Source organism: Octopus bimaculoides, chromosome 24, assembly GCF_046866305.1.
Source record: "Octopus bimaculoides isolate indiv1 chromosome 24, ASM4686630v1, whole genome shotgun sequence".
Classification (NCBI taxonomy): Eukaryota; Metazoa; Mollusca; class Cephalopoda; order Octopoda; family Octopodidae; genus Octopus; species Octopus bimaculoides.
Window position 1 is genome coordinate 17,470,839 of NC_142951.1, and position 9,662 is coordinate 17,480,500.

Consider the following 9,662-nt stretch of genomic DNA (forward strand, 5'->3'; position numbering starts at 1 on the left):
GCAGTCTAGAAAAGCTCGAAGACTATAAGGACTTAATCCAGATGGAGGGGCCGAACTTAAGATTGACCCCATGAGAGAAAGTTTTGGATAGCATGAAGAAGAAAACGATCATCTATAGAGCACTATCAACGGCAATACAAAAGGCAGAGATGGCATCCAAGGTTGCCATCGAAAAATTTTTTCGCCAAATATGGAATGAAACAAAGTTCATCAACAGAGGAAAACGTTTCGGTACGGTAGAGGTGAGATTTGCGTCCGAAAAGGAAGCACTAAAACACTCGACCACACCTCTAAAGTCGGCAGTAGCACCGGCTCTGCCGACTTACCTCGGTAGACGGACCTCCAAAATTAGAATTGAGGCGGTCTCACTAGAGATAAAGGAGGTGTGGCTGATAGCAGCCATAATGTTAAACATGAAAGAAGTACACATAGGCGCAGGAGTGGCTGTGTGCTAAGTAGCTTACCAAAGTATGTTGGTAGGAAAACTACATCATTTGTCTTGAGAGAGGCCATCGAATGTTGCCTGGCTCTTTCCTCGGTCTTGAACAGCACCTCCATTTAAAAAATGACCGGGTCCAGATACCCGGTGATACTTGAGGGTCGCCTCCCCCCCCCCCAAGTGTCACCTATGTCTGGAGCCAGGCCATATCAGGATAAATTTCCCCCGGGGCCATGAATATGCCCAGGAGCAGGGTAAGAAAGAAGTGTCTGTTCCCCCCCCCCATTGGTGGGGTGAGACAAAGTCGTAGAGACGAAAGCCTCCGGAAAAAGAAAGTTGGGCAACGGTGGTTGCTCACCAGGTGAAATGCAGGTTGCGGGGGAGGAAGAGGATCCCTCAGGTGTGCCGGGGGAGGCCATAACCCCCGCAACAGGTAAAAAGAAAAAGAAGAAAAAAGAAATAGGAGACGGTCGGCGGAAGTCACTGCGCCGACGACCGAACCCGAGGCTCCTCCGATGGGAAGTGTGCCACCGGAGAGGAAGACTCTGCCAGCGGGAATTGTGCCGCTCCCAGTGAGGATCCTGATTTTTATGTTATCCTGTACCATGAGGGAGGGACTGTAAATGAGTTCCTGGACCGCGAGTGCGGCCAAGATAGGAACTACTCAGAGTGTGCGAATAGTGCTACATGGCCTCCGCAGGTGGCTGCGGAGGTTATAAAGGACAACATGATGACAAAAGTCATAGAAGAATGTAACCAAAAAGATTTTTTCTACCTCGCTGCAAATTCAAGCCTAACAATAGACAATTGTTTGTCAGGGGCAGCATTTCTGCTTGCGGAGAGGTGGAGTGATGAAAATTGTGAATTTTTAATATATTGAAATTTTGTAAAAATTGATAGTGTAAGATGTTTGCAACCTCATAAGTGTTCTTTAAAAGGAAAAAAAAGAACAATATTTTCGAGGGGTTATCAGTCGGCGAGCACCGGTGCCTCTCTCATTATTTGTTTCATCCTTATCACCCTCATCTCATTAAAGTCCATGTCTAGCCCGCAGTTACTTTATGTCTGTCTGTTTTTGTTTGTCCCCTCTATGTAACGCCGTTAATGCCGAATTTATTGAAAGTAGCTCGCTTACCAACTCCCGTGTTCTCATGCATGCGTTGTCTATTGTGAGCTACTTGTCGCAGAAAGTTGACATGAACTTCAGTTCCGTCAAATTAAAGAAATAATTCGAAAAATTCGCCGGGGTAAATCGTTTTTGTTGTTTAGCTGGGCAATAGTTTGTTGCTCTTTATTTATTTTCAGTAAATTGTTGTCCAGCTCTGTGACATTTTCGCTTGCCTCTGGCGAGTTTTTATGTGTGTTCGTTGTAGCGAACAAAATTGTGTTTGCCGTCTGTTGTGGGCGTTTTCGCTTCACTACAGCGGTGAAGATTTTTGTTTGGCGTTTTTCGCCGAAAATTCTTTAAGTGGAGTACCTATTTGGAGTACCTTGCTGAAGAACTGAACCAGGACCATTTGGACTATCTAACGTCTATTCTGTCTCTTCTTTTTGTTTAGTTTTTTCTTCTATCTTTCTTCTTATTTTTGTGAACTGTGTTTCTTTTTTCCAGAACTGTTTTGTGAATTTATTTTGAACTCTGATTTTGAACTATTCACGGACATGGCATGCAAAAATAAAGACACTGTATTGGAGTGGGAATTGTGACCACCCAAGCAGTGGTTGAAAGAACTGGAGGAAAGAACAGTGACGCCCCGAACCTATTCAAATGTGTTGGATAGCGTCATTGTCTTTCCTCGAAACACCATCGAAAAAGAACTAAAGGGTTGTAATACAACCATTAAATATATCTCAAGGGGAGTCAAATATGCAACTGTGTGGCTGCTTTTTTGACTCCCCGAGTGAAGCTCGCAAATTTGCGAGCAAGCCCATTGAGGGCCAAGAAATATTGTTTTTGCTCACATATTGTGGGCAAAAAATAACGAAGGATTGGGTCTGCGGTTTGCAGCCAGGAATAGAGCCCGAGTGGATAGAGGATTCTATCCGCCGGGGTCTGGGCGGAAGCGGAACCAAGCTCCTCCATGTGAAAGTTTTGACCCTTTGGTCCCAGTCAATCGCTAGTCTGGTGTTTCCAGACGTTTTGAGAACGGCTGGGTCAAGATACCCAGTGTCACAGGTGCCTTGAATCCATCCATTTGAAAAAGAACTGCCCCAGGACCAAAGCAAGGTCCTGGAGCAGTTAATTAACGATGTGTCTCGGCCTCCTACGGATGAGCTGCCCACAGAAAAAGAGGCGGCAACCGTAGGGGAGGTGAAAACCTCCCCGAAAAGGAGGTCAAGAAAAATTAAAAAGACCTCGCAGAGGCAGGAGGGGGGGAAACTTTCAGATACAAATGGAGCCTCCTCCTCCTGTAAAGAAGGGGAAAAAAGAAAAAAAGGACGGCAGTAAATAGTGTGCTACCGGCACAGATTGAGACTCCTTTAGTGGGAATAGTCTTATTTTTATAACGTGCTTTCACTGCACTACCGAACGCACCTCTATATGCCTTGGGTATGTGCTGTGATTTGTTGTGATGGTCTTATTTTTCCTGTATTGAAAGTGTTTTATGTAAGATGTGTGCCTATATTCTGTATGCTATATATACTTGTTAATCCTGATGGTTTTGCTATGTATATGTCTGAATATTTTTGTATCAAGCCTAATGTGCATACTATCATATGAATTGTTTCTGTTTTACCTCTATTTCCAGATTTTTGTATTTTGAAAGTTTTTCCGTTTTTTTAAAGAGAAATAGTGTCATCTGTTGGTATTGATACATCGATTAGAAAGCATTTTTTCTTGGTGATCTCTAACAACTATATCTGGCCTATTGGCCTTAATTTCTCTATGTGTGTGTATTGGCATATCCCAGAATATGGTTGCTTTCTCATTTTCTGTAACCTTTCTGGTGTGTGCCTATATCATTTTTTTTCTGTTGTTATTCCATAGTGTTGTCATAGCTTCCAGTGTATATAGGTCCCAATGCTGTTGTGTCTGTGAATGTATTCTTTCTTAACCAGGACTGGACAGTCAGAGACTATATGATTTATTGTTTCTTTTACCTTCGCTGTTTCTAGGTTTTAGATTTGTTTCGTATTCCCTCCCGTTCATATTTTGTCTGTGGTGTTCTGGTTTGGTGCATTTTGCTCATCATTATACATTCCTTCGGACTGGGTTTGTTGTCTTTCGTTGTTTACTTCGTTTTGCTGGACATGTTACATCTGTTTTCGTATTTTGGAATTATTTGGAATTGCTGTGTGGTTACTATCTACGTTTTCCTGGTGTATTTTTTCCTTTAAAGTGTTTTATCTCTATTTCTGATATATATATATATTTTTGTTTTGAGAATATATCTCTGTATGTTAGCTAGTTTATTAGGGTTCATTGCTATATCCAAATCTTTATCTAGGTTATTTTTCTTCCAGATTTTATATGCATATGTTGTGTTTTCATTCTGTGGGTAGAGCACTGCTGTAAAATAAGCGTGCAAGACTGAAATATATTCCTCACGTGTACATTTATGCTTTTTTGATTTTATTTGCGGGACATGAGGAATAACGTCCAGCCCTTTATTTTGATAGTCATCATTTTCGTAGGATACCGATCCGTTCATTTCTGTTGTCAAATTGTTTTGCACGTGTAGTTTTTCGTACTTTTTATGTACAAATCTAAAGTACGTACTTCCCGTTTGTTATCCTTGGGTTGAATAATACGGGTATTATTTAATTTATTTTTAATTTATTATTATTATTGGTCAAAGTAAATGGCCACCTCTCGGAATCGTTTAGTATCGCATGTTCGGTCCGTCAAGGATGCCCATTCTCACCCCTTTTCTACGTGCTGGCACTCGAGCCATTACTGCGGAAGCTGGAGGTTTTGAGGGGCTTCCCGCGTAAACTGAGATGCGGAAGGTTCAAGTCGGGACGAGGTGGCGAATGCGTACATCGTATCCGTCATATATTAACGCCTGACTGTCGTCCCTTGCCCCGCTTTGTGACTGAACGGGCTGGTGCGTTTGCTCTTCCGCTTCCTGTACAAGGGACAGGTACCGCTTGTCAGACAGTCCATTTGCTGTCAGCACCTGTTGCGTGGAGGACTGTGGCCGGTTTAGTCGCCAACGGCCCAACATCTGAAAAAAAAGGTGAAGTAGTTTACTAGTTAAGTTGATTATCATTATCATTATGTTAGAGGATATTAGCATTTGTTATAAGTTACTGGTAAAAAGCAGGCAGGCTGGGGGCGAGTTTCAGGCAAGCTAGTCTAAATCTGTTTGACTGGCTAGTCACACACCGTGTTTAATTGGTCTAGTTGTGGAAGAGATTCGAGGAAGAACTGGAGCAGTCTGGGTATTATTATTATTATCATTATTATCATTATTATCATTATTATTATTATCATTATTATCATTATTATTATTATTATTATTATTATTATTATTATTATTATTATTATTATTATTATTGAGTGCATGCCATCAAAGTGACGCTGGGGTAAAATGTACAAAGTCCAGTATACCCATCATGACTACCCGTCAGTATTTTATTCACCTTAAGGGTCCACCCTCGGAGCAACTTTCTATCTACTCTTCTGAGTCCATTTATTTCTATATCCATGTTTTCCTCAATGATACTAGTAATGTCTTCGAGTATTCCTTTGTCTTCATTATTTAGTCTTTCTCCTATACTCAAGGCTTAAGACATTATCCCTCTTCCAGGTACTCGCATTAAGTGCAGCATCGTCAAAATTCTCTTATCTACTTCTGCATCGCTCCCCGTGTTTTCGATCATCCCACTCAACCATATGTGTGCGACATGGTGATCTCATATCAAAATAAACAGCGCATGACCTTGCAGGTGGGGCCCAGTTAGAATTTTCTTCAGATTGAGGAGCCCATCCCACTCAAAAGGTCCCTGAATAAGGGTTGTTGAAGGATGTTGAACGAAATACCCATGTTTCTAGAGGTGAATTATTCAAACTCCAAAGCACTCCTCTCAACACATAGCTATGAAGTTCCCTACAGCCTACAGAGATGCACTTATCATCAATCACCAAGGGACATGCTCAACTGGTTATGGTCAAACAACTTACAAGTATATCCGTGGTATTGAGCAGAATATTTATTGTAGCCCTTCTTTTATACCAAGACAAAACATATACGTGGTAACACTTCCAATGGAAAGAAAAACCACTTCCAATTTATAGTTCCTTGTAGGTAGGCATTGATCTTGGGCTGCTATGATAAACCCTTCTGTTTCTGAGAGAATATTTAAGGCAGCAGTTTTAGCAAGAGTTTTCATACGCTTAGCTTTGTTCTGTGCTTGTTTCTAGTAGTCTAATTCTAGAATTTGTATTTGGAATTCACTTAGATATTCCTTTGCCTGTTTTGTTACTGAGTAAGATGCTTTCTTGTTTTCATGCTTTAAGACAAGTTTTAACATCCATTCATCAGAGATTTTCAGGTAGATGTTTAGGCCAATTGTGGCTATCTTCATTGTTAATTCCAGTAGTAAAAGTCCACGGCCACCCTCTTTTCTTTGCAGGTAAAGTCGTTCTATATCTGCCTTAGGATGGTTCATTCTATGCATTGTCAACAATTTTCGTATTTCTCTGTCAAGGTTACATATTTCAGTAATTGACCGGTTAATGATATTGAAACTGTAAGTCACGACTGGTATGGCTAAAAATATTAATCACTTTGATCCTGTTTCTTGCATTCAGCTCTGTCTTGAAGACTGCCGTTACCCTGCGATAACATTCTCTTCTGATCACTGAATGCTTGATTCCGTCCCCTCCAAATACCCCTAGGTATTTGTAGCTCTCCGCTGGTTCTAACTCTTTTATGACATTCTGTTGGTCAAGATTAACACTGGATGTTTCTGTCATTTTTCCTTTGATAAAGGTAGCTTTTGCACATTTATCGAGGCCAAATTGCATCCTGATGTCATCACTGAATTGTTTAACAATCGCTAGTAAGCTTTAAATCATCCATATAAATGAGATGATTTATATTTTTATCAAACATTTTAGAGCAGTTTCGAGAGAGGTAGACAAAAGAGGCGTGGTTATAGAGTCACCCTGGAAAATGCGACATGAAATTCTTACATCTCCAGCATTGAAAGATTCATTGTCACTGTTCAAAGTCAATGTGGTTCTCCATGATCTCATACTTATAGACAAGAGGTTTCGCAGAGTAGGTGCTATTTTATACATTTCCAGACATTTCTTTTGATAGCCTATGTGATAGGCTATCAAAAGCTTTTTTATAGTCTACCCATGCTATCGATAAGTTTGTGTGTCGTTTGTGACAATCTTCCAAGATCATCTTATTAAGCAGCTGATCTTTACAACCATAGGACCTACATTTACATCCTTTTTGCTCATTAGGGAATATGTCATTTTCTATTAAAAGACTATAGGTATATTCAGTCAAGACATACGTTAGCATTTTATAAATTTTTGTTAATCAGGTTATGGTCTATAATTTTTTTGGTTCGTTTGTTTCTTCATTTTTTGGAAGTAGGAATGTTACACCATTAACTAGCCAAGAGGAAATCATACTAGGTTGCTGCAATGGCTCTCCGGGAAGGCATTCAACCAGAAGTTAGGAATTTTATCCTTTCCAGGAGATTTCCATTTGCTTGACTTCCTGAGAGCGGATCTTACATTCTCTACTTTGATACCCTCCCACTTTTAAGTATGTAGATATTCTGTTTATCCAAGGGGTGTTTTCATTGTTTGTTTTCTTATGCCCAAATTTTATTCCAAAATTCCTGCACTGCTTCTTTTGATGGGACAGATTTTACTGTAACTGGTATTTTCCTTATCTTCCTGTAAATTTTTTGGGGGTTAATTTTGAACATGTCCTTGAAGAATCTAACGCGCTTTTCATACCTTGCTATGTGGGTAGCTTTAGCACATACCTTTTCCTTGATAGTTTCTACGGTAGTATCGATGTCAAACATGGTTTTCATATATTTTTCTTTAATTTTCGGATTTTTGTTGGATTGATAATCATGCCAAACTAATGGTCTTTAAACATTCTATGTCAGACCTAAGTAGCAGCTTAATTTGGTGTTGAATACGTTCTTGCCAACTAGCCTTTTTGTAGGAATGTTGTCGTTTTCTAATCTTTTCACCACATAGAATCGTTGAGATTTTCGTGGATGCATAGTACAGGTGGTTGAGATTTGTAATATCACATCATTAAGTGCAAGGCTGATTTTACCAATTACTTCCAGGTTTTGGTTGGAATTGCGAAATTTTAGGAATGTCGCGTTCATTCATATTGTTTTTTTGTTTTTTTTTTCAGCCATTCAATCATGATCTGATTTTTTAGATTATGCAGTTCTGTTAGGTCAATTTTTGTGTGACTTATTTATCTACTTCATTTTCATTTGTCTTATTGTTGATTCAAATAGTTTATTAGTTACATTAACTATTTCAATCATTATTGCATTTTCATCAGACCTGGGTTGGTCTATAATTATTTCCTCTGCAGTATCTTCTTAAGCTGCAACTTCGTTCCTTTCATCCCTTACTGATTGTTTAATTTGGTCAATCTCTAATTCAGTTAGTAATTTCTAGTTTCATAATGTTTCTTCTGACGTTACTGTCTATGTAGGGTCTTACTTCAAGTTTAAGTAGGCTTGTACAGTATCAGATTTATTTGTGAGGAAATATATGGCCTTGAGAACTTCATTATCTCCCCTAGACCAATTTTCATTCTTTTTGTTTTGGTTATTTGATGAGGAGCATGGATGGCCATCTGTTGGAATATTCCGGCTGTGGGGTACTTCCAGTTCCTGTGTTTCGGGAAGATTTGAACCAGTAACTGATTTTTCGTATCGAATCTGGTTCATCATTTGAGTAGGTTGTCCGATCCCGTTTGTATTTTGCTTTGTTATCATTGAGGCATGATGAGCTTGAGCGTTGACATTAGGGGACGAATCTGTCTGTTTAGCGTTAATTTTTTGAGACAACACAGCCTCCGAGTTCTCTGCCTGAAAACATTGCTCGTAACGTAGCTTCTTAAGGCTAATATATCTGTATTCGTCTGTATATTTTGTTGTTGATAGATTTATCCCCGGGCATACTTTTCTGTGGTGTTAGTTCGAAAAATAAAAAATTGTGTTTTGTTTTTGCTTGTTCTTCGTTTGTGACACGTGTTTTCATATGCGTGTATGTACGTCCTGGAAATTTCACGTAATTGTGTAAACATTGGGATGTATGTTTGGTCCTATGGGTATCAAAATGTATGGTTGTATAGACATCCGAGTGTATGCATAATTACTCAATTTATGTACTTACTGTTTTGTTCCATTTCTATTTCATAATTTGTAAACTTTTCGATGTTGATTTCCCGTGTGTGTTTCACACGTTTCACTGAGACATCGTGCATAGGAGAAATTGTGCTTTGTATGGCAGTAGAATTTCGTTTTTGTGATTATTTTCGTTAAAAGGCCGCTTCCTTCATGTCTACCACAGGTTCCTTTATCCCATTCCACCGATGTTATTAGATTAGATTTGTTTTTGAATGGGAAGCCTCTTGTAGCACATCCATGTTGTTATTCAGCGCGGAGCTCTCTCTTTTATTATTATTATTGTTCAGTAGTTTTATTTTTATAACGTGCTTTCACTTCACTACCGAGCGCAGCTCTGTGCGCCTTGGGTATGTGCTGTGGTTTGCTGTGGTGCTCTTATGTTTACTGTATTGAAAGTGTTTTGCGTAGAATGTGTGCAGTACCCAGTAGTGCAATTTTCTGTATATTATATATATTTGTAAGTCCTGGTATTTTTGTTATGTATTTGTCTGAATATTTTTTTATTATACCTAAGGCACCTACTATGATAGGAATTGTTTCTGTTTTTAGATTCCACATTCGAGTTATCTCTATTTCCAGGTCTTTGTATTTTGAAAGTTTTTCCATTTCTTTTAGAGAAACGTTGTCATCTGCTGGTATTGATACATCAATTAGAAAGCATTTTTTTCTTCATGATCTTTGACAACTATATCTGGTCTATTTGCCTTAATTTCTCTATCTGTGTGTATTGGCATATCCCAGAGTATGGTTGCTTTCTCGTTTTCTGTGACCTTTTCTGGCGTGTGTTTATACCATCTTTTTTCTGTTGTTATTCCATAGTGTTGGCATAGCTTCCAGTGTATATAGGTCCCAGCTCTGTCGT